This window comes from Balearica regulorum, chromosome Z, assembly GCF_011004875.1.
Source record: "Balearica regulorum gibbericeps isolate bBalReg1 chromosome Z, bBalReg1.pri, whole genome shotgun sequence".
Taxonomy (NCBI): Eukaryota; Metazoa; Chordata; class Aves; order Gruiformes; family Gruidae; genus Balearica; species Balearica regulorum.
The window spans coordinates 65,021,049-65,041,393 of record NC_046220.1 but is presented as its reverse complement, the minus strand read 5'-3'; the positions used below and the strand labels follow the sequence as shown (position 1 = coordinate 65,041,393).

The following is a 20,345-nucleotide window of genomic DNA, read 5'->3' as shown; positions in this document are numbered from 1 at the left end:
CATGTTGAAAGGGTTGAGTGGCAAAGCAGCTTGGAAACCAGAGTGAGAGAAACAGAATATTTAAAAATTCTGTAAGCTTTAAATAAAACATAAAAACATTTTTGTGTGCATGTGTGTATGCGGAGGACCACTACACATAAGTCGGTGTTTGACATGTGGCATATAATTACAGGAAGTTTGTAGAAGGTGCCATGATACCTGTCAATTATCAGCAGGCAGAAAATGCAGATAACATACATAATTCATCAGCATACTGCCCTTTGTTGTTAAGCTGACTGATTTAGCTCTGTAACATAACTGCTTATTCAAAACAAGACATTTAAATTCAAATGAAATACTGTTACGTCTTCAAAATGTGTTCAGTTATTATACCGATTCAGATGTATATATATGCGTTGCTAAATGTTAGCAAGGAAGACTACAACTATGCAAATTTATATGTGCACTCAAATCTGTTGCATTACGAGGAAGAAAAGAGGTGTTATCAACATCAGTCAGCCCTAATATTGTTGCATGAGAGAATCTGTTAGCCAACTCTGACTTTTAATAGAAAACATCTAACAATTAAAATTATTTTAATGTTCTTAATATATGTTATTTAATCTGTAGTCTCATACAAATTATTTTAATAATTGCAAATATACTTTAAAATTGAGTAAAAAAAAAAAAAAGTGGAGAAGTCAATTCAGCTTGATTTCTTCTGCTATAGCCTTTAATTGTGTCTGCTTGAAGTCAGATGAATCTTAATAAAAAAGCCATCTATCTAGATAAGGCCTAGCAGAAAATACTGATCAGATATTGTGTGGAGGATTTTTGTGCTCTTTTCTGAGTAGGAGTGCCCTCACCTAAAATAAAAACAGTAAAAAACCCAACATCTACCAAGATTAAAAAAGCCACTTTGATGTTTGGAGGGAGACAGATCTGAGATAAACTAGAAATTTATGTACAGTGCAAAAAACATAAAGAGGAAAGAAATTAACTGCTTGTATTTACTATTTCAGGATACATGAAGGAGAAGACACATTGTGAAATCAAACAGAAAAATCCATGAAGGGAAATGCCTTCTACATAAAGGAAAGGCTTTTGTAGTTGGAGTTCACTCCCACAAGGTGAGTGGGAGCAAAGACCTCTTTTGCGCAAGTAGCATTTCTACAAAGTTTGAACTTCTATGAGTGATGAGTGCATTCATATCCATATATAAAGGAAGCTGTGAATGTTCTCATCATGCACAAAAGTCCATTCTACTGTACCAAAGCTGCTGCCACTATCTGATGGATGCATTTCCCTTGTGAGGAGGTTGTCTGCATTTGCCTGTGCTGGGTCTGATTCCAGATGGGTAGATGTACCCAGATGCACCCAGAGTACACTACATCCTGTGTTATTATGAAATAAGCATAAACACCTTCCAAGAGGCAAATCCTTTTTATTCAGAAAATTATTCTCCTGGGAAGAACACAAAATCTGGTAAACCAGATGACACATGGAGACACATGACATGGAAGTCATCTGAAAAGGAGAAGGTAGAAAAACAAGCAAGGGATCTGTCCTCTGCTCCTTGGCTGCAGTTGACCAAAGACCATCACTGCCAGCCTAGCCTTGGCCTGTAACCCTTTCCAATCTTCTGCACTTCCATTACCAGCCTCAATGAGGTCCTGAACACGGATAACATTTCTCACAGCTGAAGAAAATCCTACCAGTCCAGCTTAGCAAAATGTTTCGGGTTAAGTTTTCAAAAGACAGCTGATGGGAATAGCAAAACAAGAAGAAATCGATTATATCCCAGTTTATGCAGTTTTACAAAAGGCAGGACAGGCTGCAAAACTAGATTTGTGGTAAGAGCTCAGGCTGACTCCATTCCCCACCTCTGAAGATTCCTCCAGAGCCCAAGTACTTGCCTCCCTGGCTGCCAAGGTGTTTATCCTGGCTGTGGGGGTTCTGGGGCCAAATGGTAACTCAGTGGCTGGGGCATCCTTTGGCTAGACCCGAGAAGTTGTAGGTACTGCATTTCATTTTATGTTTTAATCATCCAAACTCAGGTCTGAGATAAGATGCTGGTCTATTTGTTCTAGCAAATGCAAAACTGAATATCCACAATTAAGGTCGGGTTTTGGATATGGTGCTTTGGTTAGCTGCAAATAGATTCAAATCAATTTGTCAGCATGTAAAACAATACAAAGTATCACCATATTTGTGTCTAACATGTAACATCATACACTATTTATCTATCCATAGTAGCACTGCAAAAAGTAAGCACCATATTTTAAAGCACATGCAGAATAAAGAGTCATTTTTCATAAGCAAGTAAAGCTGTATTCAAACATATGTGCTGCATAAACAAAATATTGTACTCACAAATTATCTGTATACCCTAAATGTAAAAATGACTGTACTACTGATTATTTCCCCTGAGTACACACACAACAGCGCCAAAGGGCAGAGCATTACCAGACTAGTCCAACCACACCTCAGGCTTTCCTGCAGGCTCACTGAGACGATGATCTCCGTACATTTATTTGTCTTTGTTGCCCTTTCCCTCACCCTTGGTGATTACTTCACACACGCAGCTGCTACGTGGGAACAAGATGGCAGGAAGATGAGGAATGTAGGAGCTGGAAAGCAGCTGCAGTTTGGGATGGGCCAGGATGTTATCCCTCTGCAATAAGATGCAGTCACTCAAATATGTGGACGGTGATCAAACAGCAGTGAGGGTAAAGACATTGGGAGGCCAAGAAAAGGTAGGAAAAGAGAAGTTGGGGGAGGTTGTTCTTTAAGTTTTGCCACCAACCTTAACGGCTGCCCTTGATGGCACTTTATTTACCTGGGGTCAGCTGGGTAATTTTTGTAATGCTTCTGTTTGCACCTCAAAAAGCCTTCTGAAAGGCAAATGTGTTCCTGTCCTTCTATGATGGTGTTACAGCATTGGTGGACAAGGGAAGAGCAACTGAGGTCATCTACCTGGACTTGTGCAAAGCATTTGACACTGTCCCGCATGACATCTTTGTCTCTAAATTGGAGAGACATGGATTCAATGGATGGACCGCTTGGTGGATAAGGAATTGGCTGGATGGTCGCAAACAAAGAGTTGAAGTCAATGGCTCAATGTCCAAGTGGAGAGTGGTGATGAGTGGTGTTCCTCAAGGGTCGGTACTGGGACCTGCATTGTTTAACCTCTTTGTCGGCGACACAGACAGTGGGATCAAGTGCACCCTCAGCAAGTTTGCTGAACGACACCAAGCTGTGTGGTGTGGTCAACATGCTGGAGGGAAGTGATGCCATCCAGAGCGACCTTGACAGGCTGGAGAGGTGGGACTGTGTGAACTGCATGAAGTTCAACAAGGCCAAGTGCAAGGTCTTGAACGTGGGTTGGGGCAATCCCAAGCATGACTATAGGCTGGGCGAGGAATGGATTGAAAGCAGCCCTGAGGAGAAGGACTTGGGGGTATTGATTGATGAGAAGCTCAACATGAGCCGGCAGTGTGCACTTGCAGCCCAGAAAGCCAACCGTGTCCTGGGCTGCATCAAAAGAAGCGTGACCAGCAGGTCGAGGGAGGTGATCCTGCCCCTCTACTCTGCTCTTGTGAGACCCCACCTGGAGTACTGCGTCCAGCTCTGGGGGCCCCAGTACAAGACAGACAGTGAGCTGTTGGAGCGAGTCCAGAGGAGGCCACGAAGCTGATCAGAGGGCTGGAGCACCTCTCCTATGAGGACAGGCTGAGAGTTGGGATTGTTCAGCCTGGAGAAGAGAAGGCTCTAGGGAGATCTAATTGCGGCTTACTAGTTTCTGAAGGGGCCTACAGGAAAGCTGGAGAGGGACTATTTCCAAGGGCATGTAGTAATAGGACAAGAGTTAATGGTCTTAAGCTGAAGGACCGTCGATTTAGATTAGATGTTAGAAAGAAATTCTTTACTGTGAGGGTAGTGAGGCACCGGAACAGGTTGCCCAGAGAAGTTGTGGATGCCCCATCCCTGGAAGTGTTTAAGACCAGGTTGGATGGGGCTTTGGGCAATGTGGTCTAGTGGAGGGTGTCCCGGCCCGCAGCAGGCAGGGGGTGGAACTAGATTATCTTTGAGGTCCCTTCCAACCCATCCATTCTGTGATTCTGCATGCACTAGGCTCTGTTGGGTGATGGAGCTGCAGCTATTGTCCAAAGCAATTGACCCAGGACACCCCTACACAAGTCCCATGACTGTAGTAGAACTTCACATGTATTGCCAAAGTATGTCTCCCAGTTTGGGATTCTAAACACCTAGTTTCTTTAGATTGGTGGTTCATAACTCGTTCTTGTTTACACATTTGTAAGAAAATTGGACAATGGAGGAAAAAGCAAAAATACTTCCTCCGCCCTCCCCACAACACCATCACCATAACTGGAGGGTTTAGGTCTTACTACTAGCTAAAGTGTGTAGTAGGCTATTAAACAAAGGGGATGATGCAGAGGAAACAAAAAACAACCAGCCCTAGAGATGTAAAAGATGGCCTTTGGGTAGAAGGAAAAAAGGTTAATCTCCTAAAAATCCAGCATTCTGTCATTTATCAATGCTTCTACTGATGCATACCAGAAGAAGTTACTTTTTGGTATAGATGAACGCAAAGTCCTTGCAAGATGTAAAGACAGTCAGACCAGTGATTTCTGAGGAACAAGCTGGAGTAAAAGTCTCTTCCTTTTTTTGCTGACCTATTAAGGATGGTTTTTGAGCATGGACAGAAACTTCTGTCATTCACTAAGGGTGTCCCCACCGGGTAACAGCCATGGAGTGTGTTTGAGCCAGGACTGAATGCGATTTACAGAAAAGGTGGTGTTTATAGCTACGCTCTACTGTTACTAAAAGAAAGAGCACAATTGTATATAAATTTAAAAGTAATAGGGGAAATTTGATGCTTTGTTGCAAAAATAGTTCTTTAAAGGCAAAATTGCATAACAGTCATATTACAATGATGATTTGTTCTGTGTGGAGAGGTAAATCCAGCACTGTATATAAAAAGACACATTTTTGTCAAACATCTAGTGACAGGCACTTTATTTACAGTATCACATTCTAGAATAGGTCAGAGACCATGTTTGCTATGAAACACTTTACAAATTCTTACAATATTCTTGATATAAATAGTTGATATCCATGCAATCTCATATTCTTTACAAGTTCAAATTGATACCGAACATCAAGTAATGTTCATATGGCTTGAAGATGAATATAGAAATCAAAACTAAAACACATCAAAGTGACAAACCTCAGTAACTGCTCTAAAATACTGCATATGTATGATATATGTAAAGTTCATGGTCAGTATAAAGATATGACTAGTTTCTAGCAGAGCCAAACTCACAGGCCTTGCCGAGGGAGTGTTGGTTTCGGGGTCTCCCAGCAAAGTTGCTGTCAAAGACTACAGCAGTCTCTGTTCAACTTTCATTTTTGACAAAATACAGGACACAATCCCACTTACTCAGATGCAGCACAAAGGACCTTAATTCTCCAGAACGCAGTGGTCTGCTGGCAGCTAAGTAACACGTATTAAGATAGCTAGACCCAAACACATACTAGGCACTTATCATTTTTCAGATTAAAGTAGCAGCTGCGTTTTATTACAGAGTTTTCAGCTGCAAAACCTCAGATGGCATAAATTATCAAATCTATTGAAGTTGACTGGAACTATGATAATTTACACCAGATGAGAATCTAAGCCATCTTTGGAGATACAGCCTCACTACAGGCATCTTAAATGAGAAATGCTGCCTAGTGGATAAAGCAAAAAGTCTGGAAAATCATTTGATCTGATTGTGTCAGTCAGCCCATATGTTAAAAGCAACGTGTGATAGTCTGGGGAATGCCTGCCACTTTGTGGATATGATTTCATTGTAATTTAAAGTGTGGATTAGACTCACCGTTTTGTAGCAGGAACAGGATTATATCTATAGATCTGAAACAGCCTTCAAGAGTACCTCAGCCAGAAATACTTTCAGCCTTGAAGAGCAATTAGATTGCTGCTACAAACAACTGACCGTTATCACATCACTTGGACATAAGCCTGGTGTGTATCCCTGGAAAATCTCATCAGAAATCTAAAAGACTTGGGCTCTTTCAGAAGAGAAACCTCCTTTGATACAAAGATAAAAAGCAAAACTGAGGAAAGGATGGCGAAGGTTTTGCCTCCTTTCCCCGCAGCCACAGATCAAAATTTGTTTCTTCCAATACCCATAAGAAAGGGGGAAATAATGGTCAAGTGTAGTTGTGTGTAGACCAGCAAATGCCATGCTGCTTTGCAAGGTCTCTACTTGTGACCTTGCTGGAACACAAACAATAACATCTGAGACACAAGACTCCAGTAGAAGGCAGCAAAAATCAGTTGTGGAGGTGTGAGGCACAAAGCCATTGTCTCACGACAGTTGTTCTTTGGAGCCTCCTGTCTCAGTGAGAGTTGCCAGGCAGAATCTTTACCATGGAGGGGACACACAAAGATCCAAAATTAAAGCTGATTCTTAAAAGTACTCAATCCAAAACTGGAGTTCCCAAGGCATGGAAACATAAGACCACCTACCCAAGAGGTTCAGGTGTAAAACATAAGGCCTACTTAGAAACCTGATGCTTTGCTTACCTGTAGATTTCCAGAGTAGTTTGAGCATAATCCAACATCTATCTGATGCAAAGATGGATGAGGAAGGAGTGACACATTGCATGTACTCAGTGAGTGGTGACCAGTGAGACAACAAAGAACATGTAAGGCAGTCTGATGAGAACATAAAAGAGAAAAACTACCCCTAAAAGAGAATAAAGAATCTCCTCAGTAGTACAACACTGTTTGGGACCATAAGGAGAAACTGACTTCATCCGAATAGAGGCTAAGCCCTGGAGAAACTGATACCACAGGCAGCAGTCAGCGCAGCTCCTGCCTGGTCAGTGTGGCAATGATGAGGTGACCAGTGCTACCTACTACTTCCATGACACTACTGTGGCTCTTCCTTCTCTTGGTTTCTTGTGATGATGCAATTTATTAGCTTCTTCAACACAGGACAGGAAAACACAGGGTCCTTTGTGATGCTTTTTTTCCCAAACACATCCCTTCTTTATCAGTACCAAAATTGTTAAAGAAGTTGGGAGACTTGTATAGGATACCAAGGCCAACTTTGCACCAAAATGCTGTTAATAAGGATTGCTATCAGGTATAAGGTTTCTCCTTGGAGGAAGCTTAGCAGAAAAATTCAGATCATCAGTCATAAAGAAAAATGAGTGGCAACAGAGATACAAATATGCAATTCTTGTTAGGAACTACTTGGAATGCTGATCTCATTGAAACATACTCCCCAACTTTTTAAAAAATTTCTTATGTAATTATACTCTGTTTTCAAGTTCTTGTCACTGCACAGAGGTCCCTTTTGTATAAGTTCATATTCAGGTCGAGTTCAGAGAGGCTTCACAGGCATCAGAGACATGACATTGTCCTTCTGCCAATGTGGTTTTGCCCCAAGCTGCAAGAAGGCTGAAGTGGCCATTGTAAGGATATTTGCATTTCTTATTACTTGCAGAAAGGAAGTTTTCAGTGAAGCAAGGATATAATTTTAGTTTTCTGTGCACAAAGAGGGAATTGGTTTGCGGTAAGTAAAGATAAGCTAATGTTACTAATTACTTCTGCGCTTTTTATTTGAAGGACTAAATATCACTTCACAAACAAGAGCCCGAAAACAAGTTGCAAGTTTTGGACAAGCTAAAAAAACAAGTGTCAATATGGACATACCCTTGGTGCATGCAAAATAATACAGGCATACAAGAATTAATACATGAGCTAAGACTGTTAATTCAAAACAGTATTCCACCTTCTGTATATGACCACAAGCTTATATAGAGGCACAGAATCACCAGACATACTGGTAAATTGCAAGACTGTTGCTCAGAAACTGGAATAAACAGGAAAAAGGAGTGCTAAAATTCCCTGTGTGACTGGATGTCCCCTGTGTACATCTTTAGAACAGGCTTTTATGCAGTCTGGATCCCACACTGTACCACTTACAGACGATTACATAGCAAAGCTGAAGGAAGAACCAAACCCACCTTGGTCCCTATCAGAGATAAGGCTAGAACATCCAGTGTGACCATCTGGGCTGATCTGTTTTGTCACAGAAGCCCTTGAGATTTCCTGAGTTCAGCTAGAATACATCTTTTAAGACAGACACCTCTTGAGGAAGATGGAAAGTCCATTATAACTCTCATTAAACTGTTCCAATGGTTAACTGCTCATTATTTGGGAAAAATTGTACCACTTGGTTCTAGTCTGATTTTGTTCGGCTTCAACATCCAGCAATCTGATCCTGTTATGTCTTTGTCAGCTAGATGGAAAAGCCAGGTATTAAGTTTCTATTTCATTGCAGATACTTTTGGACTGCAGTCAAAACACTTTTCTGTTTGATAAACCAAACAGAAAAACTTCCTTGTATCACACCACATGAATCAATGAGTTTTCTGGCATTTCTCTCAACCTTTTCTGTCTACCAACAGTCTTCTTGAATCCTAAATTGGACAAAGCAAATTCCAACAAAAATTGTTTCAGTGTCAAACATATAACTAGTATTGTCATTGTAGTCCCTAGAGGTATTGCTTAGTATAGCCAAGAATTACGTGAGGCATTTTGACCAAAGCACCATATTTAAGAACATTCATTGTTACCTTCCTCGACAAATCTCTCCGCACTTCTTCATTCCTCCTCCAAATCCCCAAATAAAAACTTGTTAACAGAAGAAAAATTCCAACCAACATTTTCACTTCTTCTTAGGTCCAGTAGAACACAAATTTTTGAAGATGAAAAAGGCAACAACAGCATTAGCTTTGCCATAATGTGACTGATGATTAGACTACGGGAATTATCTGCAGACTTGGTTTTATTCCTTTATTTGTTACAGCTGTACCAATACATGTGAAAAGCCTATGCAAGGCAGAGAAAGGGTAACAGAAGTAGTGATGCATCTATGGTATATGACATACCTAAAACAACCGACTCAAGATTCAAAAGTAGAGTCAATCTACAGCATGGGGATGTTTTAGCATTACTCTGAGATGACAAAATAAAGTTGTGCAAGCATGTAACATAACTGAATGCTTTAAAGATTATCAGAGCCATGACATACAAGAAGACCCAGGAAATCAAATTGGAGGCTCCGACTCCCCTAAAACAAAAGGCTGTGTTTGGTAGAGAATTTCATTTTGAGAACACTTTGCTCAACTGACTTTCAACTGCTCCAAATTTGGGTGTCTTTTCTGTTCTTGAGCTCTCCTATTTGGTGGGCAGACCCAAAGTAAAGGTAAAAAGGACAGTCTGCTTTCACTGTTCACAGATGTGTTACTTAACAGTTATCTACAAAACATTTGTCTGCTTGCCTCCAACTTATTAAATAAAGTCATCTGGACTGCATCAATGACTTATCTTTGTTGCTTATTATATCACCAATCTTTTGGACCATCTACGAGTATCATTAATAATTTTGTACAATCTTTGATGTCATTTAAAACAAACATTAAATAACAAGTGGCCAAAGCAATTCCTAAAATAACCCTAATATGAATATACTTGCCCAGTTAGAATTCTCCATTTATTATTTTGGTTTTGGCTGTCAGATAACCAATATTCTATTAATTAACAGTTCATATTGACTAAATTAGCATGACATATAAAAAGTGTCATGCAGCGTTAAGTCAAAATGCTTAGAAAAATTCTAAGTATTATACAAAACACTGTTGTTATGTAAACACTATATTTTTATCAAGTGTGTTGTTTAATAAAACTGTGGTCAGATCAGTTTGTCATATACCCATGTTGATCAACATTCGTTCTACTGATTTAATAGCTTACCTATCAATTATACATTTTTTGCCTACATGGATGCTAGCCAACAATCATCTGGATTGTCCTATTTACCTTTTTACTGCCAGTACTCTTAACTTTGTCAAATCCTCTGGATTGTCTTTCCCAGTTTCAAATTTATTGAAAACAAACAGTGGCAATTCAGATGGCTGTTTGGTCAGTTTGAATGTAAAACTGAATTAAAGTTATCTGAACGTGCTACTTCAAACCTAGCTTTGGTGGCTAACACACTGCTGAGTTTCTGCTGGAATAGGATGTGTTTTCTCACCTTGCCAAGTGATAAAAGTTTGTGGTTTACCCATATGCTTCAAACATGAAAAAAAAAAAATAATTATCCAGTCTTTTGTGTTTTACTAGCAACATTTCCATCATTTCTACAGAGCCATATGATTCTTAGGACTAACATAACCCTCCCTAAATGTACCACTTCTAGTCATGAGGGCAGCAAGGGACATGAATGATGCTCTGTTCTTTGCAGACGTAATTGCCATTTACAGCACTGACTCATGGGAAGTAGTAACTCTACATAAAATATTCCATCGGACTGGCTGATGTGTTATCCCAAGATGGTGTGTTGAGGCAATAAAGAGCAGTCACTGTTCTGAGCATCTGTTGAAAGGGCAGAGTCAGCTTAAAATCTAGCCAACTTTCAGAAGTTAGTTAAAAGTAGTTCTGTATTTTCCTACACATCTCCGAAACTTGTGAAGCTTACTTACAGAAACATGTCCTTCCTGCTATGTGACAGATGCATACAAAAGAAGAAACGGACTTAAACAAAACCAGTGAAGTTAACTACAAATAAAAGTGCAGACAGAGTAACCAGGGAATTATTTTTGTTCCGCATTACTTGCAACAGCTGGTATGACTCAGTGAGAAACGTGTAGTTACGTTGACCCTGCTCCTTTCAGAAAGAAGCGACCTGTAGAGAGACATGAAGCAGCAAGCTATTATTCAATCCACTCTCATTCTGTCAGACCATAATTTCCCATATAAAAGATTTCTGCAAGAACATCAAACATGCAACAACAAAAAATACTTACTAGACTAAGTTTATCAGTTTATACCTAGGACAGCAGAGGACTAACTCATAGCTAGAATTTCCTTCCATATTCCCCTCCTTATTCCCATTCACCCACGTTTTTTCTTCATATGCAGAGAGTAGACCCTCCATCTTGTCTAGGAATTGTCATTCTTTCTTTTTTTTCCAAGTACACCTGGAAAAAAAAATTTAACTATCTTTGCACTACAGTTGAGCATGAAAGGCTAGTAGTATTTGTATTTTTTAAGTATACTTCACACAAAATTATGCTTGTTATGGGGCTAGTCAGAACCACCACTGGCTATTAGTATTTATACCATTATGCTTTCACTCATCAAGGTTATACAAATGATACCACAAATATTCTTGCTGAGATCAGCCTAAGCCAAAGTAGTAAATGTTGTGCAATGTTCACTCTGCAGATGCTGAAGTGTGGACCGTAGTCTGAAACACGATTTTTCAGTTCTCAAGCTACTTTCTAACAGTTGTCTTCCGAATGCTAATTTCAGTCTTGTGTTGGCAGATCCATACAGAGCATGTCATGAATGTTGCCATGGTTATACTCTCCATTTAGTAAACAGTATGAAATAAACCCACATTCAATGGCAATAATGCAACTTAGTCCAATCCCCAGGTACACTTAAAGTTCCTCTTCACTTACACTTCTTAAAATCTGTGTAAGCAGAGACTGCAGTTTCATTTCCAAGTTGCCAGTATAGGGGACACCATCTCTTTTAAGAAGTGCTCAAATTTAGCAAAGAGATTTTTCACTCCTAGGACTATCATTGCAGACATGGCAAGAGATTCTGAGCAAAGGGAAAAAGTTGTCTTCCTCCCCTTAGTAGATGTGGTGACTGCGACTCATGAGTACCAGATGGAGGTTGTCACCACAGCATCAATTATTGGGAGAGGAAACTGCAACTTTTGCAAGGCCCAGAGCTATTTTAGGAGGATTTTCCTGATGCTAGAATCAGTCCAGGGTGGATCCAATTTCCCTGGCAGTAAATGCCATTTAGAGGGTGGAGATGGCAAGGGACTGGGTTTATACATTCATCCTTCAAATCTTACTTGCATTAGTTCTGCCTTTATCTTCCTCAGTTCTTCCACTCCTAACTCATATCCAAGTGATTTCTTATTTTCCTTTTAAAGAAAAGATCTCTAGCTTTCCTAGTGAACTTCAAAAGCAGCCATTCAACTGCAGCCAGTAAACTTTTGTTTTAAAAAACAAAATTCAAAGCCTTTATGTTTGCAGAGATAGACTGAAAGGTCAGAGTAGAGTGCCAACCAACTCAGTACTGGTTGTCCAAGTGTGCATATGGAGAGGTTTGGTGCCTGCACTGTGCACAGTGAAAATCGTGCCCAGGCTTTGCTGCTGCTGCTGAAACTGCAGAAGAACAAGGTGATTTTTTGTGCTGTCTGTAACAAAGCTCTGAGAAGCACGTATTAAAAATACTAACTGGGAAGCAGTTCTGAGTTAGGGAACTGGACAGATTCTTCCATCTGCTTAAATTGGGGGAGGAGTAACATAGTGTCAGACCTTCACTACAACTGGATGAATTCGGAGGTTCCATAGAGACCTGTGTCTGCCCAGAGACCCCAATTTTTGGAACCACTAAAAAATGTATTTCACATGAACATACTAGAATAGAGTTCTACCCCTCCTGCTCATGGATCACAACATCCGCAGTATGACTGATGGTGACATCTGCCTAAGCTCACAGTGACAGTGTCTGACACAGTATCTCCTGGAGCGTTTGAACCACACCACACACAGTGCCTGTATCGATTCCCTCTGAAGGACAGCAGTACAGCCCAGCAGAGGACAGTGTCTAGCAATAAGACAGCTGTCCCATGAGCCCTGCCTAATCTGTTGAAGCAAAGAAGCATGGATACGTATTAAGTATCAAGGGGTCCTTTCCTTTTCAGTAGTAAAACTGCCAAACTCTTGCAACTCCATAATATCCCCCTGGAAGAGGCTCAAAGCACTAGCTTTCTGGAAATATAAGAGTACATTGTGCCACTATTATTCCAAGTGGTGAAGCGCAGCAGAGGCATATCCTTCAGCTCATCTTAATCCCTGGAGTACGAAAGAGCAAAAAGAAGAATGCTCTCCCTTTCTATTCAGAGCAACTTCAAAAGTTACATGTTTTTACTCAGAGCAGCTTCAGAAGTTAGATGTTGTTTAGTGACAGACCAGTAGAAAAAACAAAAACAAAACCAAACAAACAAACAAAACATCCCTGCTCCAAGAAAGGGATTTCAGTGAAATCTCTGAAGCTACTGAAGTAGAAGGAAGTACTGGTTTCTCTGAAAAAATTTTACTGCAGAGCTCTAACCATAGCTTAATTCTATCTTCTGAATTTGATTACAAGGCTTAGCTTGAGATATTAGCTCTGGTACAATTTCCAACACTGCAGGACAGGAAGAATAGAAAGAAAGAAGGCAAGCAGATGGAAAGGTAACAGGGCAGTAGTTGTGACAGACAGTGTAGTGTACAATGAACCGGCAGCACCATGTGATGGTCAAAGGAAGATGGGAAAGAGAAAGAAGGGATAGAAACAGGCAAATAGGCAATGAAAATATTTACAGTTGGGGTATAAAATAAAGATGACAATATATGACCATCACCCAAGTCGGTAAGCTGGGTTTGATTCTAAAGCTGACTGCTCCAAACAGATGCAGTATTCCACAGCTCAATAACTCAGCATTACAGGGATAACTTGGTAAAACAAGTACACATCAGTCTAGTTAGCACTTGGGCTACAAAATTTCAAATACCTTCTAAAGCCCTGGGACAAATGCCCAAGTTTCACTTTGTTAAACGCAGTCCACAAAAGTACTTAAACGACGCTTTTATTAAGGATGGAGTTGACACCAAATACCAAAAAAGTACAGATACAAACAGAAGATGAAGTCTGGGTGGGGGGGAAGTGAAAACAATTCCCCAAAATGTTATACCCTTGCATTAGGTCTTCATTAATTATTCCTCAGTGGTTAATCCTCTTTGACCAAATGAAGCTTAACCAGATGGCACAGCAAAAATTTTCTGTCATACAAAAACATCTCGGTCTCTAATTTCATAGGGTGACTGAATTATACGGAAGTCTTCATATCCAGAGCACTGCTTTGTAAGTTTGTCTCTGATACAACTCAAGGAAACAGCCGTCTGTAAATCCTGACTGGGTGTTTCAGTTGCAGCAAAGCTAGAGGCAGGTTTGCAATATTGTTCAAATACTTATAAACTAAGAACATAAGTACTTACAGGAATCAAATTTTAAACAGACTGTTAAGAAAAAAAATCTTAAAGTCCTGCTTGGTTTCCCCAGCTTGCTAAATGCAATCACTGGTGACCAAGTTAGGGGAAGCAGACATTGTACCCAAGCTTCTTGAAAGAATGCCAGTTGTTTAAACAGAAACCATTTAATGTTGCTTAGCTATCTCTGCTTTTTCTCTGCCTCCATACTTTCTGCAGGTGCTTAGTTATAATTCATAAAGGCAGAGAAGCTCACAAAAGACTGGCAAATATCCGAAGCAATTGCTGGCTAGTTAGCTATCTTTCCTCTTCCTTGCACTGCTGTCTAGGCTGTGCTGGTGGAGACAAGGAGGCACCAGCACAGCAAGGGTCCTACTGATACACACTACGTCCCTATAGCGCATAGGCAGGAGCTTCAGGTTTTGGCATATTTAAGCTGTTACCTTCTAAGTACAGGTCTCTTGTCACCACAAATGAATCCCGACTCAGACTTTTTGAAATGGGAGAAAAAGAGTTTCTGTGTGCCTTTTTTTTGGTTGGTTTTTTTTTTGTTTGTTTTTGTTTGTTTGGGTGTTGGGTTTTTTTTGCTTTGTTTTTGGTTTGGATTTTTTTTATGCTTTAAAGCCATTCTATCAGCACTTGGCATCCTGGAAAATGCACTTCTGAGAATTTTAGTGTATGTTGTTTCTCTTTTCTTGCCACAGGTGAAAATCTGGGTAAGCAATGCCTGTTATTCCTGACATTAGTGGATTGAGGTTTGCATGCCCTTCTTCATGCAGCGTTTCTGCCCAAGAATTATTATGTTGCCTGCCACAGCAAGGTAGTTATTTGCTCTAATGCAAAGAAGTCTAAGTAAAGTGAAATTTAAAGGGAGGACGCCTGAGAAGATAAAAAGAAGGTTTGTTAGCGTAGAATGCTTATCCACAAGAACGCAGCCCAAAAACGTTTCCTTTTAGACCACCAGTCCACTTCACTTTCTGTACATTATACGTGCTCAGGTGTTCCTACACCTGCTGGTAGACCTATCAGTGGCATTTTGCACCTGATTAACTTCTGAACTGGCCTATCACATTTTTGGTGGAGGATGTCTAACCAGAAGAGGATAAAGAAAGCTTTGAAGAATAGATTTTTAACCACGTTACCACAATTAAATGTATGTATTTGCAGTAAAGAGAATACCTATAAGGAAGTTATTTTAAACCCTGAAGCTTTCATCAAATTTGCTTTTATTTCTGTGTTAGAAAAATATAACCCTTTAAAAATAAAGTGTAAAAAAGCCTGTGAGAGGAACAAGACTGTTTTTACTTTGAGTGTTCATGAGTTCTGCAACTCAGATCTATAAAAGGTCACAACAAACCCAGAGGGATGTTAAATCTTGATTTGTCTCAGAGACAGGATTTTCTGCTTTTGGCTTTTTGCAAATGGTGAGTGAGTAAGTTAAAACCCTGAAGAAAGGTGAGACACTCTTAGTACTCTTTTCCAGGACTGAAATTCTGAACCCTCTAAATCAGTCCAACATGTTCAATTTTAAGAAGCCACTTGCACATTATTATTTCACTCATCACAGTGATGCTTTTATCCTTAGTAACTTAGTAGTGAGCTAAACTGTCCCAACAGATATCCCAACACAAGGCACCTTATAAAGAAGAAATAATTCATTCCCATTCAATACATGTAAACTGAATGTGCTCATTCCTTGAGGAAATACAGAGCAGCATTAATCCACATAGCTCTGGGGCTATGGCACACACAATGCCCCCCCCTCAGTCCATCTCAGAATGACTTCATACGTCAAGTATCAAGCCACAAAAAGGCAGAGGACACAGAAATGAATGTCAAGAGGACTTAGCTCAAATTGAAGATATTTGTCTCTTTTCATTATTCTAGAATACTGGTAAAGCACACTTAGTATTTTAAGTACATTTTCCTAAATGCTTTTAGATTCTAGCCTCTGACTCCAGGTTTGGAACCATCATGAAATTTAATTAGAATAAAAAGCTGCACTTTGAAAAGACTCATTCAATGCTGCTGGTTTATTTTCACTTTAACAGCGAGACTCTAAAGAGCTGGCAAAATTTATCCTAGAGTATTTGTTTTTAAAGGCTAGTAAAAGGCAAATGTTCTTTTTTAACTCCTTAAATTAAAAGTAGTTTCTGAACATAATGAAGGAAACTACTTTAAGAAAACATTGTAAAACCGAAGATACTGACCAACTACACCATTTTCTTCATTGACCAATCTTAACATGCTAACTTCATCGACACTTATCAGTACTGTTTTTCCTGTATTTGAATTTCCAGTCACTATCCTGCAAAGTGCAGGGATATTCACTACCTTTACCTACAGCAGTGTTTTTCATGCTTTCAAGTGACAAATGTTAGGATAGATTTGGTATCCTATAGTGTTGTTATAAGAACTGAAGTGCCTAGTTGTCTAAAAAGGTTTAAAGAAACAGAATAAAAAAGACTTGTTTTAGCATTGTATTTGATTATTTTAATGCTGTCACCTCAAGTAATTTTTCTTGTGGTGCTTTTTTTTTTTTTTAAAGGTCTAGTTTTGAGAACCCTCTAGCCTTCCCTCCCGAGTTTCCTCCTCTTCATCTCTGACCCCCTACCCTCCCAGCATTCAGAAATATTTCATGCAGTGCATGAATCCAGATTCTTGTTCGGCTTCAGTGCAGGAATGTTGAGTCTCATCTTTCCAGATAAGACTTAACCACCGGGGTGACTTGTGTTGACCAGCATTAGGTTGACTGCCATCCATTTTTCTACATTTAGATCATTATTTGCTTCATATAAAGACAACTGCGCAGCTGTATGCAATCTTTCTTTTAAATTAGCGTAACTGGTAGAATGCTCAAGCCCTGTGTGTTTTAATGGAATGAGCAAAAATGACTGCAAGTGGCCTAATGCTTTGAAAGATTAAAAAGAAGGAATTTCACTGAGTGGTGGCCAAGAGTATTTTTCCAAGCAGCTCATAGAATAGCCTTGGATTGCATGAAGTTAACCAAGTTAAAGTTGCTGTTTTGCAGTCATTCCTTCCTCTCTGCGTAGCTCTGGAATACAGACCTCCCAAAACTGTGAGGCAGAAAAAGAGGAAATGAATGCTCAGCTCAGCAAGGTCTTGCCACAAGAAGAACACTGAAAGAAAAAAATAACTAGAATTTACAATACGGTTCAGGTATGGCTTTAACACTTTTTTATTTCTTCCCTGGAGTTAACACGTCTTCCTGCCTGCTTTCAGAACATTAAAGGAACTCAAGGGGCAAAACTGGCAGAACAAAGGAACTTCAGCCTCAGATGATAATTTGCAAACTGTTATGGTGCTATATCAGTGCAGAGGGAGCCCAAGGAGAAGCATACCTGGTGCTTATGGCAGAAAGGCAAGAGCAAAGATGCCATTACCTCTTCATGTGCTCCCTGGCCCAGAAATAAAAAAGCTTTGCCAGCATCCTGTGTAGCTATTAATACTCATAGACTTAATGGGAAGTAGGTATTCCTGCCAAGCGGTACACAGGTGAAAGTGGTGGATCTATGGGCTTTTCCACCTGCTTTTCTCTGGGATTTCTTAAGTGAATTTAATAATTTCTGCCCATATCTGAAAAGCCAGAAGAATGACTAAGTTGAGATAACTGACACATGGGCTACTTCTGCTTATTACGGATGTTTTGTTGTTCACTGGCATTCCTCTTGCTCTTCTTATTTCTGAATTTTTACTGTAAAGCTTCTTTACTATGATGGGAAGAATTCTTCCGGTGGCATTAGTGTGTTATTTTTATTGCAGCAGGTGGCTAAGACCTGGTAAAGAACAGCCATTACCCAATTTAGAAGAGCATTTTTACTGACTTGCTAAACACTTGTTTAAAACAGAAATAGCACTAGAACAACAGCGGAGAAAAATTGCTTCAGGATATGAACAATTATTAACAAAGAGTAAGTGATGGGGTGAAAATTAAATACAATTTTCCTCTGCTCTCATACACATGCAATCATGAAGTTCTTTTTCTCTTTTACTTTCTATGTATTCCATTTCTCTGCTCTCATACATACTGAAATCAATAGCATATTAATAGTAAAAGAAAGTACTACATCCTCATATCTGGCCTGTAGCATTCAGGCTCCCTTAACACCTCCAAAATTTATCTTGAGTTATGTCTATAAATCCAGTAGATCACTTGTAAAATATATGCCTAAAATGAGGAAGAAGCCAGTTAATCTCAGCAAGGTATCTGTGGACTTATGAAACTGGCACCTCAAGAGGAACTGTTTTGTGTTATCTACACTCAGAAGCACAAGCATTGGTTTCTACTAGTTTCTTACCCAGAAGGTAGCTCTCATGATCCCAAAGAAAAAACAACCTGTAATATATAAAAAAATTAAGCTATGAAGAACATAGTTTAGGCCCTGTCTGTAGTCTGCAGTTTAAACTCCTTGGTTAAAAAAGATCAGTCGTTTTGTTGTATGAGCAATCAACAGCAGACAAAGCAAAAAAAGTTCTATACCTAGACGTAAAAAAATTCTCTGTTAAAATTTCAAATCAGCGCTACTAAGAGCTTACTAGCATACAAAAAAGCCAGTATTTGCACATTCTAAATCATCTTCAGATTTCTGCTGATCTTTCTTTAAAAAACAAAGTCAGCACGTCTGATATGGTTCATTCAATTTCCCATCCATTTTTAATGGAAAACGCAGTTTCTGCGAAGCTCTTCAATCCTCTGTTCGGAAAATAAGCTATTGTTCTAGTCTAGGGGTTTTGGTTTGGTTTTTTTTTTTTTGGGCGGGGGGGGAAGTTAGATGTGCCAAGTTTCAAGTCAACTTGATGTTATTTGTACTTCTTAGATCTCACGCCTGGCACACTTGACATTCTTCCACTGCATTCCGGGATGAAGCCACCTCCCGACTGCCGACCTCCCGGCTGAGAGCTTTGCGTTGCATCACGGAAAATGTAGTCTAGCTGGGTAAACCAGCCTACGGGAATGAAGCCACTCGGCACTCAAATTACGGCTTCTGCATCGCATGCTGCCAGGCGCTGTTCATATTGTTAAACCCAAGCCAGATAAATAAGTATGGTTTTCAACTGTGAGTCGCCAAAAAAGGCCGCTTCCATGCTAAAGCTCCAAAAGAGCTAATTAATAAAAAAATGCTGATTGCTCTAAAATGATACATCAAAGTCTCTCTCCATAGGAGAGCCGGTATTGGATTTGTTTGCTAGCCCTCATCCTTATTTTATAGCGTTTTCATAGTATTTTACATCAGCAGCGAGGCTGTAATTAGGGCCAGAACTCCCTGCTACAAGCAGAGGTGGCATGTGGTGTTTACCCAGCGCTACGCAGGGGTCTGATATTCTCAGCCTGCCACAGTGATTCATTTTCTCATTATTTTCTTTTTTGTTCCCAGGAAGGCCATTTAATTCGTGGAGTCGGTACGATCCCGAACGGTATGTTTTTTAATGAACAATTCAAAAAAAAGAAATAATAAAAAGAATCCTTTCGACTTTACGCTCCGCTGCAACCGCACCGCTTGCTAAACATTAACCGGGACAGATGGCCAACACCCGCCTTTTTTTTCACAGAAACCTTTCCGACACTAAAGACAAACACAACGCGCTAATTGCGTTCCATTTACTCACCGCGGGTCTGTGGCCACCAGCCCTTCACCTTGGGCTACCGGAGCGGTTCCAAGCCGGGCCATCTGTGTAAAAACCAACAACCCCCCCCACCCCCCCCCCCCCCCAACTGGCACCGGCCTTGTCAACCCGCCCGCGGCGCGCGCCACCCGCCGGGCCCGCACGCGCCGGACACCCCGCGGCCCAACGGCACCGTCTACCGTAGTGATTCTAATAGAGGGGAAGTTTGGGGGGGGGGGGGTTCGCTTTCGATGAGGTACCTCACGGGTTTGTTGCTGGCGCCCGTGGAGGGGGGGGGGAGGGAGCACCCACTACAGCTCCTGCCCCAGAGGCGGGCTGAAACGGGCAAAGCCCAGGGCTTTTCCCCCGTATAGGCCCCTCCTACCTGCCCTCCGAGAGTCCCCTGCCGCACCTCCTAACTCCCGCGGAGCAGCGGCGAAAGGCGGGCACCTCTCTGTGTGTGTATGTCCGTGTGTCCCCCCCTCCCTGCAACGGGCGAGGCACCGGAGGCTTGCCAGCCCCCGCCTTTCTGCGGGCGAAAGCGTCCGCCTCAGCCGTTACCGTATTTCCTGACTGCCAAG

General features: G+C 40.6%; 1 long non-coding RNA gene across 2 annotated transcripts; it reads right to left on the bottom strand.

Annotated features, from left to right (window-relative positions):
• Positions 1 to 5,002: 5,002 nt before the first annotated feature.
• LOC142599392 (uncharacterized) lies at positions 5,003 to 20,338 on the bottom strand. Of its 2 annotated transcripts, none has more exons than XR_012832942.1 (4): positions 20,150 to 20,338; positions 19,768 to 19,829; positions 17,208 to 17,279; positions 5,003 to 10,766 (listed from the first exon to the last, which is right to left on the bottom strand). It is a non-coding gene; the product is annotated as an uncharacterized LOC142599392 (long non-coding RNA). The 2 variants fall into 2 exon arrangements; XR_012832941.1 differs by lacking the exon at positions 5,003 to 10,766 and adding an exon at positions 18,459 to 18,496 and having other exon boundaries at positions 13,817 to 17,279.
• Between the last annotated feature and the right edge of the window lie 7 nt (positions 20,339 to 20,345).